Source organism: Suncus etruscus, chromosome 8 (assembly GCF_024139225.1).
Source record: "Suncus etruscus isolate mSunEtr1 chromosome 8, mSunEtr1.pri.cur, whole genome shotgun sequence".
In the NCBI taxonomy this organism is placed as follows: Eukaryota; Metazoa; Chordata; class Mammalia; order Eulipotyphla; family Soricidae; genus Suncus; species Suncus etruscus.
The window spans coordinates 97,109,449-97,127,258 of NC_064855.1; the positions used below are offsets into that span (position 1 = coordinate 97,109,449).

Here is a 17,810-nt window from a genome sequence, read left to right on the forward strand (position 1 = left end):
TCTTAAAAAAACTGTATTTTCTTTCTAGTTTGATTATATCTTCATGGTTTTTCTTTGGGTGGTTGCTTGCTTGTTTTTGACGTCAGAGATTATTCCTGGCTCTGTGCTCATGAATTACCTCCAGCTGGTGCTCTGAGAGACCATATGGGATGCTGGAGATAGATCTTAGGTTGGCCTCACAAGACAAATGCCCTACCTGCTGTACTATTGCTCTGATCCCAAAGCTTTATTTTTATTTGTTGTTTTGACCAGACATTTCTGTAAGATTTTTCTTAATTGAGGCTATTGTGAATTATACAAGTCTTTCACAGTTGTATTTCAGCTGTTTAGTGACAGTGAGTTAGGGCCATTCTCACCACCAGCGTTGACCTCCCTCCACCAATAGTTCCCCACATGCATCCCAAACCTTCATCTCTAGCTTCCCTGGAGTAATAGTGTAACAGAAAATATGAAATGCTTCACGAATTTGCATGTCATCCTTGCACAGGGGCCATGCTACCCCTTTCTCTGTATTGTTCCAATTTTAATATATGTGCTGCCGAAGCGAGCACTGGTCCCAAACTTTATATGTTCACCATTGAGTATAATTTTGGCTGTTGATTTGCCATATGGGGCATTTGTATGTTATGATATATTTCTTTTGAACCTATTTTGTTAAGTTTTTTAAGTTATAAAATGATGAATCTTATCAAAAGGTTTATTTTTGCATCAGTTGGTATAATTGTTTCTTCTTTCTTAAAAATTTTATTATTTATTTATTTATTTATTTATTTATTTATGTTTGGGGTCATACCCAGCAGCACTAAGGAGGTCCACTCCTGGTTCTGTGCTCAGAAATCACTCCTGACTGGTTTGGGGGACCATGTGGGACTAACCTGGGTCCATCCTAGGTTGGCCACATGCAAGGCAAACACCCTACCACTGTGCTATCAAACTGGCCCTCTTGTATTTTATTTTTAACCAATTTAATTGAAGGTACTGGGATTTACAGTACAAATACTCATACTTTTCATGCATACATTATTCCAACACCACAGCATCACCAGGGAGCGTCCACTTTCCTCCACTAGTGTTCCAAGGACCTCTCAGAGCTTCCCCCAGACCTGCATAAAAGCTTCAGTGATTTTGATCATTTGTCATTCCCTTACTATGTTTCTTTTTTTTTTTTTATTTCAAGAATGGGACAGAGATAAAAAAATATTGTGAAGCTGATATAGGTACACAATATAGATGAATAGAACTAAACTATTGAACTTTCATAAAATTATACATCAATGATAGGTTATAAAATATTCATCAAAAACTTATGTCTTTCCTTTTTATAGGTATACAAATTAATTTAATTTATTTATAAAATTTGTGGGCCATACCTGGAGGTGCTTAGGGCATACTCCTGGCTCTGTGCTCAGGAATCACTCCTAGGGATTTTAGGGGGAACCAAATGGGGTACAGGGAATTGAACCCAGGTCTCAAGTCAGACATGTGCAAGGTATGCACCTTACCTGCTGTATTATCTCTCTGGTTCCATAAAATTAAAATGTACACTATGTAATAGTTTTGGCTTAATACATTTTAAAATTTATATGAAATGAGTACGTTCTAAAAATGTAAATTATGTAAGAATAGAAATTAAAGAAAATTTAATAAAAAATTTTGAATGTCTATTAAAGTTTAAAAGTACTATTTTATTCTAAGAAAAGGAATATTAGCTTTATGTTAGAAAATATTATACTCCTAAGTATCTGTATAGTAAGTAAAATATTATAATAAAAATTTCTATAAATATTAAAAACCCTTATTGAGCACATTAAATATAAATGAAAAGTTAGTTCATTATTGATAATTCTTAAAATCCCTTAGCTAACTAGGAGTAAACCGACCTTTCTTAATTTAATAAAAGGCAACTATAAGTACAGTAAATGAATGTCATACTTAGTGCCAACTGCTGAGAGGTTTGACTTTTAAAAGCAGCTCCTTCAACATTTCTTGTGAAACTGGTTTCCAGTATATGAATTTCCTAAACCTATAGTCTGTGCCTGAAATTCTTTATTATTCTTTTATATTTAAATAATAATCTAGCTGGAGAGAATATTCTTGGTAAGGGTGTTTATTCCATCGAGTTTTTGTACTATAATTCTTCCATTCATTCTGGCTCACACAGTCTCATTTCTTTGATGGCTGTGAATCTTATGGGCTTCCTATGTAAGTTTTTTATTTTTTATCTTGACACTTTTAATATTCTGTCTCTGTCTTTGGCTTTTTTTCTCTGAGTACAATTATCTTGGAGTTTTCTACTTGTGTCTATTTTTGCTGGGACCCTTTGAACTTCTTGCATTTCAGTACTTTGTACTCATAAAATCTCAGAAATTCTTATGTGTTTTTTTTTAAGCTACTAATACTTCATAAAATTTCTCTTCCTGTTTATCAAGGGCTTTGCATCCATCCATAGTCCTCTGGTAGGCTGTTAATTTCTTTCTGACTTTCTCCTCTGCCAATCTTCTGTTGTTTTCTAGAAGTTTCTTCCAGCTTGTCCTGGATATCTTATTTTTTACTTAACTGCTATTATTTTGATGTCCAGGTCTTCTATTGAGTCTTTTATATAACCTACTCTTCATTTCATCATTTCTTATTGCAGTTTCCTCATTTTGGCTCTCCATACTTTCTTATAATTTGCCAGCTATTTGTGCCCTTATTTTTTTTGAGCGTATTAAACAACCTTACCATAGTGTCTATATAGTATTGCTCTGAGACTTTTCACAGGTAGTTGGGGTCTAAATTTCTGAGGGAGTAGACTGGGAATTGCCTTTCTCCATTCCTGGCCTGTCTTCATTCACTGAGCAATGTGAAATTTGATAGTAGGACATACACAGCTGCGTGATTCAGGAGATGTGGAGCTAGGCCCATTGATAAGGCAGAGAGCAATTGTGGGGGCTGCTGGAACCTAGTCAGAAGGAAGAGGAATCCATCTTCAATTCCAAAAAGATATCAGAGATATTAGTCAGGAGAGGTAGTCTCACCTGAAAGGGTGGAGGAGCAAGAAGAGGATCAGGAAATATGTAGCTGAGTCTATTGATACCTCCTTTTTAAACAGTGGCTCTGTATCACATTTATTAACTTGTGCATGTTGAAACATCTTTACATCCTGGAGCAAAATCTCACTTGATCATGATGTATGGCTCTTGTATTATTTTATTGAATTAACTTTGATGCTGTGCTGTTGAATACTTTTATCTATACAGTTTATATACTTACACTATTATTTTTACTTGTAGAGTCCAACAAGAAATATTTGAAGTGAAGAATTTTTATTTAATAACATTGAATATCATCCTACCACAAATTTTATCTTTCATAAACTTTGGTTCATAAAATTTAAAGGCAATTTGTCCTAAGTTTTAGTATATATGTCATGCCATTTTATTATTGACAAGTCACTTCCATTGATCTAGAGACCTTTTTAGCCCTTTTCATTCATAAGAGCCTAAGCTGAGAAATATAACTTAGTAGATGAAGTGGGTTTAGGGACATAGATAGCTCTATTTCTGTGCTTGCTATGTATACATCTCTTACTTTAATTCCTGTATGCAAGGGTCCCTCAAACTTTTAAACAGGGGGCCAGTTCACTGTCCCTCAGACCATTAGAGGGTCTGACTATAGTAAAAACAAAACTTATGAACGAATTCTTATACACACTGCATATATCTTATTTTGCAATGAAGAAACAAAACAAATACAAATACAATATGTGGCCTGCGGGCCATAGTTTGAGGACCACTGCTTGAGTTACAGAGTTAGTTATATAAAGTAACGGAGGAGTGTAATGGTGGAGATGTAGAAAGAAGAAAGTTTTCTTGAATGTCTTTAACTTGACAGATGCTAATTTTTGACCAGGACAGTAGCACCTCAGGTGTTCTGGCATTCTTAAAAGCAGTTCTCTGGCCCGTTATATTTTATTGAGCTTTCTTGATATTTAGCTATACGTTTTGTGTCATGATCATATAGTGTCTCATTATTTCCAATAATTCAACAGTTTCTGCTATTTTTGGCTTTGTTTAGGAGGATTTCTTGCACAAGGTTGTAAGTTTCTATGGTTCGTGTAATCCACTTTTAGTACACAAGAAATGTGCAACTCAGATTTTCTATCCAGAGGAATTATTTTTTTAAACATTCGGCTTGAATTCTACTTACCCAACAATCTTCATGTCTTTATGCTTATTTAAATGAATCATACATGTCACTGCATTTTGTCCTATCTGTCAAGGACATATTTCCAGATCTTTGGTCTTCTTACAAGAAACCTTGAGATTAGAAGACAACACAATACCTCCCACTTGATAAAATGGAGATGGATGGAAACTCCTCAAGGTGAAATATATGCGAAGAAATCCTTCTACTTCCCAAATCTTTTGAAGACTTCAACTTTTAACTTAAATAAAATATAGTCAGTTGTTGTGGTGTCAATGCAAAACTATTTACCTTGAAAACAAAGTGTTTATACTTTAGCCACTTATATTTGCTAATTTTGTTTGAATTATATCAGGTCAAATTCACAAATTATTTATTGTTATACTTATAGTTAATTATATTATTTATTGCAGTGTTTTGACTATACTTTATACTGTTCAGAGATTACTCTTGGCTCTGTGTTCAGAAATCACTCTTAATAATGCTTAGGGAGCCATCTTTGGTGCTAAGAATGGGGATCAAACCCCAGGTAGGACTGCATGTAAGAAAAGTGCCTTGCCCCCCTCTGTATTATCTCTTGCCCCAGTAGTATTTTATAACATTGAAGTGCTTTGTAATTCTACTAATGTCTCAGTTGAAACTGAGATTGAAGTAAATCCATGTTAAAACACTTTTACACTTACATTTGCTTAAAATGTCACAAACAGAAAATATATTCCTCAAAGAAACATACAAACTGACTTTAAATATTTGGTTTTACATTTCAAATGTGTATAAAACAAATTCTTAATGTTTTTCTAACTGTATTTTTGGTTACTTTAGAGTTTTATATTCCTGGGGCCGGAGAGATAGCATAGAGGTAAGGCGTTTGCCTTTCATGCATTAGGACTGTGGTTCGAATCCCAGCGTCCCTTTTGGTCCCCTGTGCCTGCCAGGGCAATTTCTGAGCATGGAGCCAGGAGTAACCCCTGAGCGCAGCAGGGTGTGACCCAAAATCCCCCCCAAAAAAGAGTTTTATATTCCATTTGATTCTGAGTGTAATGTTAATTCATAATATTATGAATTAAAAAATAAAACCAGGTAATTATTTAGTTTACAAATCAAGGATGTCATACTTATACTTTGCCTAAAAATTTCTACCATTGCCTAAAGTTTTCTACTATTGGGTCTACTCAAAGACAGTAATGGTGGAGAATGGCAACTTTCTAAATGAATCTTATCAACTAATAGCTCCAGTACTAGAGTACATGCCTAGTACATATGAGATTCTGAGTTCCATTCCTGCTACCACATCATCCCCCATATAGATCCCTTACAATATTACACAAATAAAAGTACCATAAACAAAGACTAGTGTCTTCCTGGAGCTAGACTTTTCTTCTGAGTGGTCCTGGAAATGACTATGGAAAATAAAGGCTTTTTTTTTTTTTTTTGCCACCTCACCTTATTCTTTAAATTCGCACCTTATCTTTTTTTTACCCGCCCCCGCACCTTTTTTTTTTATTATTACATTTCTTTATTCTAGGCATGGTGGTTTACAAAATTGTTCACATAGAGTTATTTCTGTCATTCGATATTCCAACAACACCAATGCCACCTGCCAATTTAACATTCCATCCATCCACACTGGTTGGCAGATACATTAAAATTTACTTAATATTTTATGTATTCCTACTGGAAAATCAGAATTAAAATTATGAAGGTGTAGCATGGCCGCCAAAATAGCTACATGGTCCACGAATTTGAGGGTCTGTGGAGCTGATAATCTCATATGACACTAGCGGTGGTTCCTAGGGGCCCTTTGAAGAGCCCCGTTGTGATCGATCGGCTGTGAGGCCCAGATGTCCATAAGTTTTTCCTGCTAGTTGGGCCTCTCTTTAGAGACTTACATGAGTCTATGTCGCTGGCCGCTTGTCTAATAATGGCAGAAGGCTCTGGATTGTGGCTATGGCTGCCAGGGACTTCTAGAAGTAGAGGCGTAGAGTGGGGGGTGAGGGGGTAAGTAAGTGACTCCAAAAGTCTCTGGAGATGTTAACTACAACACTGGCATCCTAGAGTGTTTGACGGCGAAGAGTCTGCTGAGATGGATGGAGAAGAGTGAAGCGGGGCCATTGGTACGGTGGTAGATCTGTGTGTCAGTTCTCACCTTATTCAGATGTGAAAAGATATTTCCTTTCACCTGAAAACTTGTTCTCTGCAGCCTATGTCTAGAATCTAGCACAATAAATCAGCAGGTGACCACCAGGGGGCAACTATGTACAGCTTTGGGGTTTAATTTTGTGGACACTGGGGAATTATGGCTGGTTTTAGAGCTGGGGAGTGAACTAAAATTCCTTTTAGGAAAATTAATTTGTCAGCCAGGATGTAGGGTAAAAATTAGACAAACGATCCAAAATGGCACATCTGCGACTATGGTTATAATTTAAAAAATAATAAAGGATAAAGTAAGTATCAAGAGAAAGGCTTAGCATGGAAAAGGCCAGAAATATTGTTAGAAGAAATATTAATGATGGTTGTTAATTAATAAATAATAAATGTTTTAAATAATAAATCATTGACAAAATTAATAATAAATATAACAGGAAAAATAATGGAGAAGTTTTATGCCTGTAGACTTCTAAAAATGAAAATGCTTCCACCTTAGTCCACTTTTCCCTCCATCCCAAAAACTTCCATTTCATTTTTTAATGGCACTTACCCAAATTTCAATGCCATTTAAAAAAACTTTTAAACAAAAAGAGGCTTATTGGAATGTGGAGAGTTCAGTATTTAATTATAATTGAGAATTTTAGAGAAAGTGTCCCTGGTTTTCTCTGAAGAGAAAAGGACTCCAGAGAAAGCGAACATGGAACATCGGTCCTTATTTTGCTAGCTTTCCATGTTCCCTCCATTAATGATAGATATTTGGAAAAGCAAGACTGAAATTCTACCCTTCTGGTTGAATAGTGAAAAAAAAAAACAGGGGAAAATTGTCCTTGTGGTAAGATGTTGCTTAGGATAATTGTGTTATCGTACTTGTTTATCTGTATGGAACTTATGACCTCCCCTTACTAATGAAACAGGTATTAAAGATTTCCTCAAACATTGTACCTATTAAATATACCAACGGTAGTCCCAAAATGTTATAGTCTAAAATAGTTCTATTTCAATGCAATAACTTCTGAACCTTTTAATGTAGACATTCAAAGTTTTTTTTTTTTTTTGTTGTTTGTTTTTTGTTTTATTTTGTTTTTTTTGGGTCACACCCGGCAGTGTTAGGGTTACTTCTGGCTCTACTCAGAAAATCACTCCTGGCAGGCTTTGGGGACCATTTGGGATGCTGGGATTCCAACCACTGTCCTTCTGCATGCAAGGCAAACACCTTAGCTCCATGCTATCACTCCAGCCCCGACATTCAAATTCTTAATGGGGCTAATATTTATTCTGAGGCTTTTGATTTCTTTTGCAATTTTTTTGTTCTGAACTCTTTGTTTTCTTTTTCTCTCCTCCCACTATTCTAACAAAAGGAAAAGTGGAGAATTCTAAAACAAACTCAATGAAAATTTGAAGTTTTGCCAGTGGAGAGAGTCTGAATCAATAGTTTTGACACTAGAATTCAGGGCAAGAGATCACTGCCAGAATCTCGAAACTGTGTTAATTGACTTCAGTCAAAAGGCTCTCAAAAATGGTGTATATAGTTCCTCTGTTTTCTTCTTTCTGCATGTTTTACAGTCAATGATCCATATCTCGGTGTGGTTGGGGCCACTACTACCATTTCATTGCAGGACCATTTTGCAGTCTAAGGGAATACTTGGTGGGTTGTCTAGATTTTCTTTGATACCTCCTAAACAGGTACTCTATTCTTTTACTATAAATTCTCTTGGCTCAATAGGATAACTTTTTCCTTTTTTCATTTTCTTTTTTTTTTTTTTTTTTTTTTTTTTTGGGCCCACACCTGGTGATGCTCAGGGGATACTCCTGACTATGCGCTCACGAAGTCACTCCTGGCTTGGGGGGCACACCATATGGGACGCCGGGGGGCATCGAACCTCTGTCCGTCCTCAGGCAAGCGCAGGCAAGGCAGGCACCTTACCTCTAGCGGCCACGCCGGCCCCACCTTTTCTTCATTTTCAAAATATACTCATTCTGAGTATTTGCTACTAATACTGACAATTCATCACAAGCTCTTATTATTGTTATTTGTTGCTGTTATTATATCACCAAGTTTTGCAATGTTGTTGTTAATAAAGTGTTTCAGATTCACAATGTTCTAACACCAATCCCACAGCTGAATTTCCCTACCAACCTCTTTAGTTTCCCTCCCAGTCCCCAACCTTGCCTCCTCAGCAGGACATTTACTTCTTATTCGATGCTACCACAAAATGGCAGGTGGAGTTATCAGAAAATAGATCAATATCTTAGTTTGTGATAATTGTTTGGTTATATCTCCCAGTGGTGTTCTCTGAAGTAATTGAGGATTTAATGAGCTCGTTGGTGCTGGTTGAACCTCCTGTGCTAATTGCATTGACTCATTGAGCTTGGTAGGCTTCTCCCACAAAATCTTACCTGGACTGTTGTGATACCCTTAACTGTTATCCCTGCAAAACACCATAGCTCCTTTAAGATATGGTTCTCAGCATTGTAGTCAGTAGTGCTAACTATCTATGCATGTCACTTCCTTTATAAGAAAAACAATTGCCATGACATCCTCATTTCATTCCTAATCAGAGAAAATAAGTTTTTTCTGGTAAGGGATAAATTTGATTTTCTTTTGAATTAAAAATTATTTGTGATATTATAGATAAAAACAGCAGGATAGTCTATCAACATCAGGTATAATTTAGGGAGAGTAGAGTGCATTGCTTTTAAAGAGGCCAATAGAACTGTGAACTGAGGATGCCAAGGTGGTGGGTCAAGGACCTTGAGATGATGGGAGCAGGATCTTGACACTCTGGAGTTAGGCCTGGGTGTAGTGCTCTGGTAAACTGATGCCTCAATAAAAACTAATTAAATAATTATATGCATATTATTTAATGTATTTTTGATAGATGTAGACATCAATAAAAACTACTGATACAATTAAGATTTGGGACATTTCTATCTAGAAGTTTCTTGTTCTCTTCCTTTATTTGTAGCTTATGAAGAAATGATTTGTTTAATTATTTAAAATTAGAATACTATATTTTACAAATTTCCAGATTATTTTATTCTTGCAATACTTCTTCAGCACCTCTATGACCAAAGTGTCAGAGACCCTACACCATTGCCCCCTGTTTCAAGTCTAGGTACCTCCCTCCACAATTTTATGCTTTAGTTGACTACTGAATTGGCAGTATTTGGAATTTGTTTTTATTGGAAACTCTTATATCCCTTATTCAATTTCCTTACACTCCAATGGGAGCAAGCCATTCTGGTATTTATCTTTTGTTCTTTTATCTCAGTTCAATTAGCATGTTACTCCCCAATCTGATTGTTGCAGACTGTATGATTTCATGTTTATCTTAGGTTATTAATATTTCATTGTATATATATATGTACACCACAAATTAGTTATCTCTAATTATTTGTTGTGCATTTGGATTGCTTTTGGACTTTGACTATAGTGAATAATGCTACAATGAACATACAGTCTGGCAATATCCTTGCACATTAATATTTGACATTCTTTTTTGGGGGGGGCCACACCCATTTGACGCTCAGGGATTACTACTGGCTATGTGCTCAGAAATCGCTCCTGGCTTGGGGGGACCATATGGGATTCAGGGGGATCGAACCGCGGTCCGTCCTACGCTAGCATTTGCAAGGCAGACACCTTACCTCTAGCGCCACCTTCCCGGTCCCTTGACATTCTTTTGTGTGTGTGTGTGTGTGTGTGAGTGTGTGTGTGTGTGTGTGTTTTGGACCCACACCTGGTGACGCTCAGAGTTTACTCCTGGCTATGCACTAAGAAAACGCTCCTAGCTTGGGGGGACTCTATGAGATGCTGGGGATCAAAAGGCGGTTCTTCCTAGGTTAGCACGTGCAAGGCAAAATGCTCTACCACTTGTGCCACTGCTCTGGCCCCGATAATTGACATTCTTGGAGCAGAAGCCCAGGTAGTAAAATGATGGCAAGAAATGTTTATATTGGGAAGGGAAAGTTGGGCCACATCCCCATGGTGTTCAGGTTTTGCTCCTGACTCTTCACTCAGGAATAACTCTTGATCATTCTTAGGGACCATATGGAAATGTCAGAGATAAAAATGAGTGGTTGTGTGCAAGGTACACATAAGTACACATGTGGTACTTATGATGATATCTATGGCACTATCTCTGTGGTACTATCTTTCTGGCCCAAGTTTTTATTTAAATAAATTTATTTTTAAAAACTGTTGTCTACAGAGTTGCTCACAATACAGTTATTTTTGGCATTCAATGTTCTAACACCAATCCCATTACCTGTATTAAATTTCTTCCACCATTTTCTCTGGTTTTCCCTACCAAAACCTCTCATGGTTATTTACTTTAATATTTCATGTTAATTAAATGGTAATAAAATTATTGAAAAATACTTGATTCAAAGAAAATCTCTGAAAATTGTCATATTTGGCAATGGGGTCATTATGTCTTTGTCTGAAGATATATTAAGCTGTTTACTGCTAGTGAGCTTCCTATTGATTGTTTTATTTGTTGAATTTATGTGGCTACTATGATAATTTTACATATAATTTGGTGTTCTTAATGGAATGTCATTAATAAAAATGATGGAGGTATTTCAAGATTACATATGCAGTTGCATGGTCCAGGACTTCAAGATCTATGTAGCAGGGCCAGTGAACTTAAATGGCAGCAGCAATGGATAGTGGGTATAGCTGCCAGGATTTCTTGAAGTACAGAAGTATGGTGGTCGTGGTGTTGTTGGGAGTGGATGGAGGCGACCCACCCTGGCCCAAGAAGTCCCAGACGTATAAGCCAAAGAGTTGGCATTGTCTGAGTTTTGGACAGCTTGATGTCTCTGTAGAGATTAATAAGGCAGTGAAGCTGAACCATTGGTGGTGGCATTTGTTGGGAATGTCTATGTGTGCAGCTGCTGAGCCTTCAGTAATTTGGGGGACTTGCCCCAGCTTCTTCCTGAGGGGGCCATAGTTGATTTTTTTTCCTAATCTAAAGATCTTTGCTATACCTACCATGTCTCTTTTATCACATTTACCCTCCGAAATTTAGGATATTTTTATATTTTTATAAACTACATTGAAATTATAATTTTTTTTGGTTTTTTGGGCCACACACATTTGATGCTCAGGGGTTACTTCTGGCTAAGCGCTCAGAAATTGCCCCTGGCTTTGGGGGGACCATATGGGATGCCGGGGGATCAAACTGCGGTCCTTCCTTAGCTAACGCTTGCAAGGCAGACACCTTACCTTTAGCGCCACCATCGCCAGCCCCAGAATTATAATTTGTATTTTACCAAGAATACATTGGAGTGAGTACAGTTTTAGCATTTTTTTTTGAAAAAAAAAATTGTGAGGAAACAGAAAATCAGAAAGGGAGGAAGAGAAAAAGATGTATGTATAGAGGGAGAAGAATTGGGAGAATGGAGAAAAGGACAGATTAATCAAAGACATAAATTTATTTGAATTTCAACTATTTCCTTGAATATTTATTATTAATTTAAAAATTAAGTGTAAAAGTCTTGTAATTTGTACTTTTTTTTTCAGGATATTTATTTAGACTGTGATTTACAAAGTTGTTCATAATAGAATTTCAGGCAGACCATGTTCCAAATATAGTAGGCTCCTTCCTACCAACAACCCTGCCCTCTTGGCAGACATATAATAAATTTATTTTATATTACTTGGGCCAATAAAATCTAAGGAAATGGCAAATAGAGTTATAAAATAAATAAATACAAGTCAATATCTGATGATTAATTGCCATCTATTATTTAACATTTCTTAATCTAGTAGATATGCACCATTAGTGAGTGCTATATTCAATGCCACATTTTGAGATGTTTGTACTGTTCTTTAGAGGAGTTCTTTTAATGTTTCTTGCAAAACTGGTTTCAAGGCTATGAATTCTCTATCCTGTTGCTTGTTTGTGAAAATTTGTATAGTTCCTCCAGATGTGAGCAATAATCTATCTGAATAAAGTATTGTTGGTGAAGTGTTCATTTTGTATATTCTTCCATATTCTATTGGCTTGTATAGTCTTGTCTCATTTGGAAGATCTGTTATACATACATCTTATGGGCTTTCCTTTATATGTAAGTTCCTTTTTATTTTTAAAAAGTTCCCTTTTTGATTTAAATATTCTTTCCTATGTTTGGATTTTTTTTTTTTTTTTTGGTTTTTCGGGCCACACCCATCTGATGCTCAGGGGTTACTCCTGGCTAAGCGCTCAGAAATTGCCCCTGGCTTGGAGGGATTATATGAGATGCCAGGGGATCGAACCGCGGTCCTTCCTTGGCTAGCGCTTGCAAGGCAGACACCTTACCTCTAGTGCCACCTCACAGGCCCCTATGTTTGGATTTTTACCTGGAGTTTTTCTATTTGCTTTTATTTTCACTGGGAACCTTCAATCTTCTTACTTATAATCCTTAATTCTGGGAAGTTCTTATCAATGATTTCTCTAACTATTGTTTCTTCATAAACTTTTTGCCTTTCTTACCTTCAGGGACTCTGAAAATTCTTATGTTGATCCTTTTGAATTCACTTCTTGGTCTCTGGTATGTTGTTCATTTCTGTTCAGACTATTTTCCAATGATTGCAATTTCTCAAAAATTTCCTCCTTCTCATCTTGAAGCACCTCAATAGTTTAGTCAGCTTCAATTATTCTGTTCAGCACTTATGTTGACTTTCTTATATTACCATGTTCTTCATTTCTGACTGTATTAGTTTTTTCATTTCAACTCTCATACTTTTGCATTGATGTTATTGTTTCTTTGAACTCATAAAATGTCCTCATCATGATGTCACTAAAAACACTGTCTGAGGATTTACTGGTGTTGTTTATGACTTCAATGATGATGTTTTCACTCATTGAGCTTTGTGGCTTCTACAAATGTTTCTCCATTTATTTTTTAGTGTTCTTGCTGTGCTGTAGTTGAGTCTTTGTAATTAACCCCCCTGGAAGATTCTGAAGGATCAAGCTAAAGATTGCTCTCTGTCTTCTCTGACCATCCTCAAAGAATAAAAGGAAGAATAACTGTAAGCAGCATGTAATTTGTTGAGTATATGTCCCCTGGCCTCCTAAGTGGCTGTACACTTCAAGAGCTAGGGTGTAGCTTAATACAGCACAGGCTTGGGGCAAATGTTGCTAGGACATATCCAGCAAGGATATGCCTTCTATTCTAAAATAGGTCTGATGAGGTCAGAAGAATGAATCCTGATCTGGGAAGGTGGAACCGCAAGCAAAAGCTTCTCTTTTGTTAAGTTTTCAATTTATGACACTTTACTCACACTTGACAAGATTACTCCAGGGATTGGCAAAATATATTTCCTGTAACTTCTGGAAATATAGAAGAAAAATGTCATTTGGTTCCTTAACGAGAAAAATAAAAAGAGGGCAAAAATCAATTCTAAAGTTCTACCTTTTTTTTCTCTTATGTCCCCCTGTATAATTACCCTAGTCTATCTTTCCATAGGAAAATATCTAATATTTGAACACAGTGTGTCTCTATTGGATTTTGAAAAAAATATCCATCTACAAGTATAGCAGCTCTATGAGTATATGTATCTTTATCTGTCTTGTTAACTAATAAAGGTGCCTGTAATAGAAACTAGAACAATATCTAGAAAAGAATGCTAGTAAATTAATAATCAAAAATCATAGAATCCCTTCTAAAATGTATTGAAATTCTAAGACTTGAGCAATGACTTAGAATTAAATTTATATATGGATCTTATTTTTATGATTTTGATATTAGGTTATGCAAAAGATTGTCCATAGTTGTAGAAAATACAAATGGATCTATTTGGTAGTCAAGGGTCTAACCACGAATAATTTGTCTCCAAATCACTTAAGAAAACTATTACTTGGATGATTTTGGCAACAGTTTGTTGTTTGACATTATTTAAAAATGAAAATGCCTCTTTCATCTTTGGGTATCAGTTTGGGATAAAGAGGAGAGATAGTACTAACAATTATCATGACAATGTTAATGAGTGAAAGAACTAGAATGTCTCAAAAACAGGCAGGGGTGAGGGAGGAGAGCATTGGTGGTGGAAATGTTGCACTGGTGAAGGGGGCTGTTCTTTATATGGTTGAAACATATTTGTAAACATGGTACTTAAATAAAGATATTTAAAAAATAGAGGAGATGTAGTATGCAGAAAGAGAATGTAACAGAATGATTATTTAGTTTTCTAGAAATATTTCCTTTGTGCTTTATTATACAATTTCTGGGTTAGGAAGTGTCTGAGATGCTAGATTCAGATTATTAAGTTTTACAACCCAATGTATTTTTCCATAATACATGGAATGTTGTAGAGGTTGGAGCATTCTATGTATCAAGAGTGACTTTGACTCAATGCTTTTGTACTCCAATGGCCATGATATTGAGGCTGAATTTCTGTAATAAATATTAACATATTGTTTTAGGTCCTGGATCATCTTTCTACATCACCGAAGTGTTCACCTATGTTTTCTGTATATGTTGTGAAACAAAACAGGCACTGATTTTTCTCCTGTGCTTGCATCAAAATGCTTTGCCCTTAATTCTCTATAGGTTTTACTCCTTACCTCTATCATATTTGACTTGACACATCTAAAATTATACAATTCTAGGTAATACTATCCTCCTTTATCTTTATCTTCTCTAAATCCTCTCTGATACATCCTGTTTGCCTGGTTATTGTCTCTCTTGAAGAGAATATAGAAGTCCAGGAAGGCAATGAGTTTGAAAAATTTGATGTGATTTTGTCTGTTACTGATGAATTCTTGGCATATGAAACAGTACACACCTATCCTAGTCACTAAGAAAGTACTTTGTATATGAATGGAAATAAAAAATGTATTATTATGGGTAGAGTTCAAGAAATTGTAGTACCCGTGGAAGTGGAACTAGACTGACCTCACACCATTATATTCTGAGTCTCATCTAGGACCTTACTATGTAGGACCTACTACATTTAATAATAAACAGGAGAACATCTGCTTGGGAGAACATAAAGAGAAATCTTTCTTTTAATCACAGAAAGTATTAGGAGATTATCTGGAATCTACAGTGTATTGGATCTCTGTTTTTAATTTATCAAGTTTGACCAATAGAGTAATATATTATACTAAAATTTTTTCTTATCTAGAGGAACAATATGGGTATTCTTTCAAAAGTTAACAATGGAAACAGAATATGATTAGCTATTTAATTTATGTGTAGTTGAAGAATAGGAAATGCAAATTTAAATAAGTAAGTGTCCATTTGTTCATAGCAGTATTATTTATAACAGGTGATATATGAAACTAATCTTAGTGTTCTTGACAAATGACTGAGTTTTAGAATGTGTGCTCTGGAATGATCCAGGTAGTATTCAGGTGTAATTGGAGATGCTCTCTGTTACTCACTTAAAGAAAGTAGATTTCCAAGGTAGGGGGCAATGAGTGATTTATTTCCTAAATAAATCAAATAAGTTAGAAACCTCTGCTTTTTGCCTCTTCAGGTGATTTACTGTCTTGCATACTAGGTAGTTTTAAAAAGGCCATATACTGTACATGATGTACCCATTGCACTTTTAGTCAATGTTTTCCAATTAGCCTTGCTGTTGCTCTTCTGAAAATGTAGGCTTAGAAGTCCCAGTGCATCATTATATTATGTTAATTTAAGTCAAGCAATTCAATAAGGCCCATAAAGGTTCAAGAGGAGAAATGGCAAGAAGTTTGAGGATTTGTGGGAAAATTTGATCTATGTATTATTTCTTTGGGGTCACTAATGGTTCAGAGAACATGATGTTCCCACCTAGCTCAAAGTCCCACATCTCATTCCATTTAGAAATTGACTCAAAGTCCATTGTATGATCAGATAAATTGGTTCCAGATATGGATAAATTTGGATAAAACTGTAATCAAGCAAAGTTCCAAGCATGCAACTTCTTTCTGACAATCTGTGACCTAAATACATGAATTTCCCCTAATTCCCTGGAATTCAACCTAATGAAGTAGAAATAGCATAGGAAAACCTACTTAGGTGCTCTAGTTCAAAACCAGGAAAACCATTTCATGAATATCCATCAGTTTATTGTTCTGCTTAAACCCAGTTGGTCACAAATCATGATATTTTTTTTAAATTGGGATCTAGTTCTATTGCTGGAGAATGATTTTTTTGATAAACGTTTGCTCTGAATTTTTGCTTCTGCCATTTCCATCAGAATTTCCCCCAACTCAATAGTTTCCTTGGCCTGTCTCTCCAAAGAAATATAAGTGGCTTTGGTCATTTTATTTGAAAGAGGTGTTATATTTGGTGGTGCTGGGGGGTTACACCAGGTTTTGTGCTTAAGGATTACTCCTGGAGAGCTTTCTATATAGTGTATATATTGGATATAGGTTAGAGTATATATAGGATAACTCATGCAAGGAAGCACCCTACTATCTCTCTGACCCTGAGAAATACAAGAATTTTAAGGTTTCAGTTAGTTTAATTCCTTGAAAATCTTTAAGGATTTGTGTATGTATAAAGTTATAATGTTTAAAATCAGTCTGCTTTTTTTTTTAAGACAAAAGGTAGGAAAAAAGAACTCTTTTGTCTGACCAAGAGAATATTAGAGGTAGAACTGTAATTTTAGAAATTGTATAATGCATACCTTTAAACATTCTAAGTCAGATCCTTGATATTGGTACCCAAAGGAGATATTCTGCTGCTAATACCTTGTACCTGATCCTTCACTGAATGCCATTTCTGTTTCTGTTCTCCCAAGCAGTGCTCTGGTGGCCTTGTGGTGATTCTTGATTGTTAATCAGGCCTCAGCCCCAAAGCTGAGACACTGGAGAGATGCAGGTCTGGAAGCAAATGCCAATGAAGGAAATAATCCATACACACACTAAAGAGGGTGAAACAGATTCGGGAATCCCAGCAAGCCTTCCACTCCCAAGAAGCAGCACTCAGTGGGGAAGACTGGAAACAGATGAAAGCTTTTTTTCTGAGACCCAGGATATTTATTGGGAAGAAACACCTGGGATGGAGAGCAAGTGGTATAAACACCAATCCAAGATGTTTCAAGAACGTTACCAACCAATGAGTAAAAATGCATATTCTGAGTGGGATGGCATCCAGTTAATCCCATATCTCCCCCAATAGACTTTATAGAAAAACACAGAATGGTCTCACTCATCTATAGGTTTTAAGAAAAATGAAAGACATTCTTGCAATAATAATTTTCAGACACAAAAGAGAGAAGGGCTGGAAGTTACAGCTCACCTCATGAAGCTCACCACAAACAAGGATGAGTTTAGTTAGAGAAATAACTACATTTTGAATTATCCTAATAATGAGAACATATGAGGGTTATAGAAAGCCTGTCTAGAATACAGGCGGGGGTTGGGTGGGAAGGAGGGAGATTTAGGACATTGGTGATGGGAATGTTGCATTGATCTTTCTCACACACTACAATTAAATGAAAGAAAATTGGGTCACCAAAACATAAAAATCAATGGTCATACTTGCAAATAAATTTT

General features: G+C 35.9%; 1 non-coding gene across 1 annotated transcript; it reads right to left on the reverse strand.

The window, feature by feature from the left end:
• Positions 1–442: 442 nt before the first annotated feature.
• On the reverse strand, positions 443–551 carry LOC126017078 (U6 spliceosomal RNA). The gene has a single exon (XR_007498754.1). It is a non-coding gene; the product is annotated as a U6 spliceosomal RNA (small nuclear RNA).
• Positions 552–17,810: the final 17,259 nt, after the last annotated feature.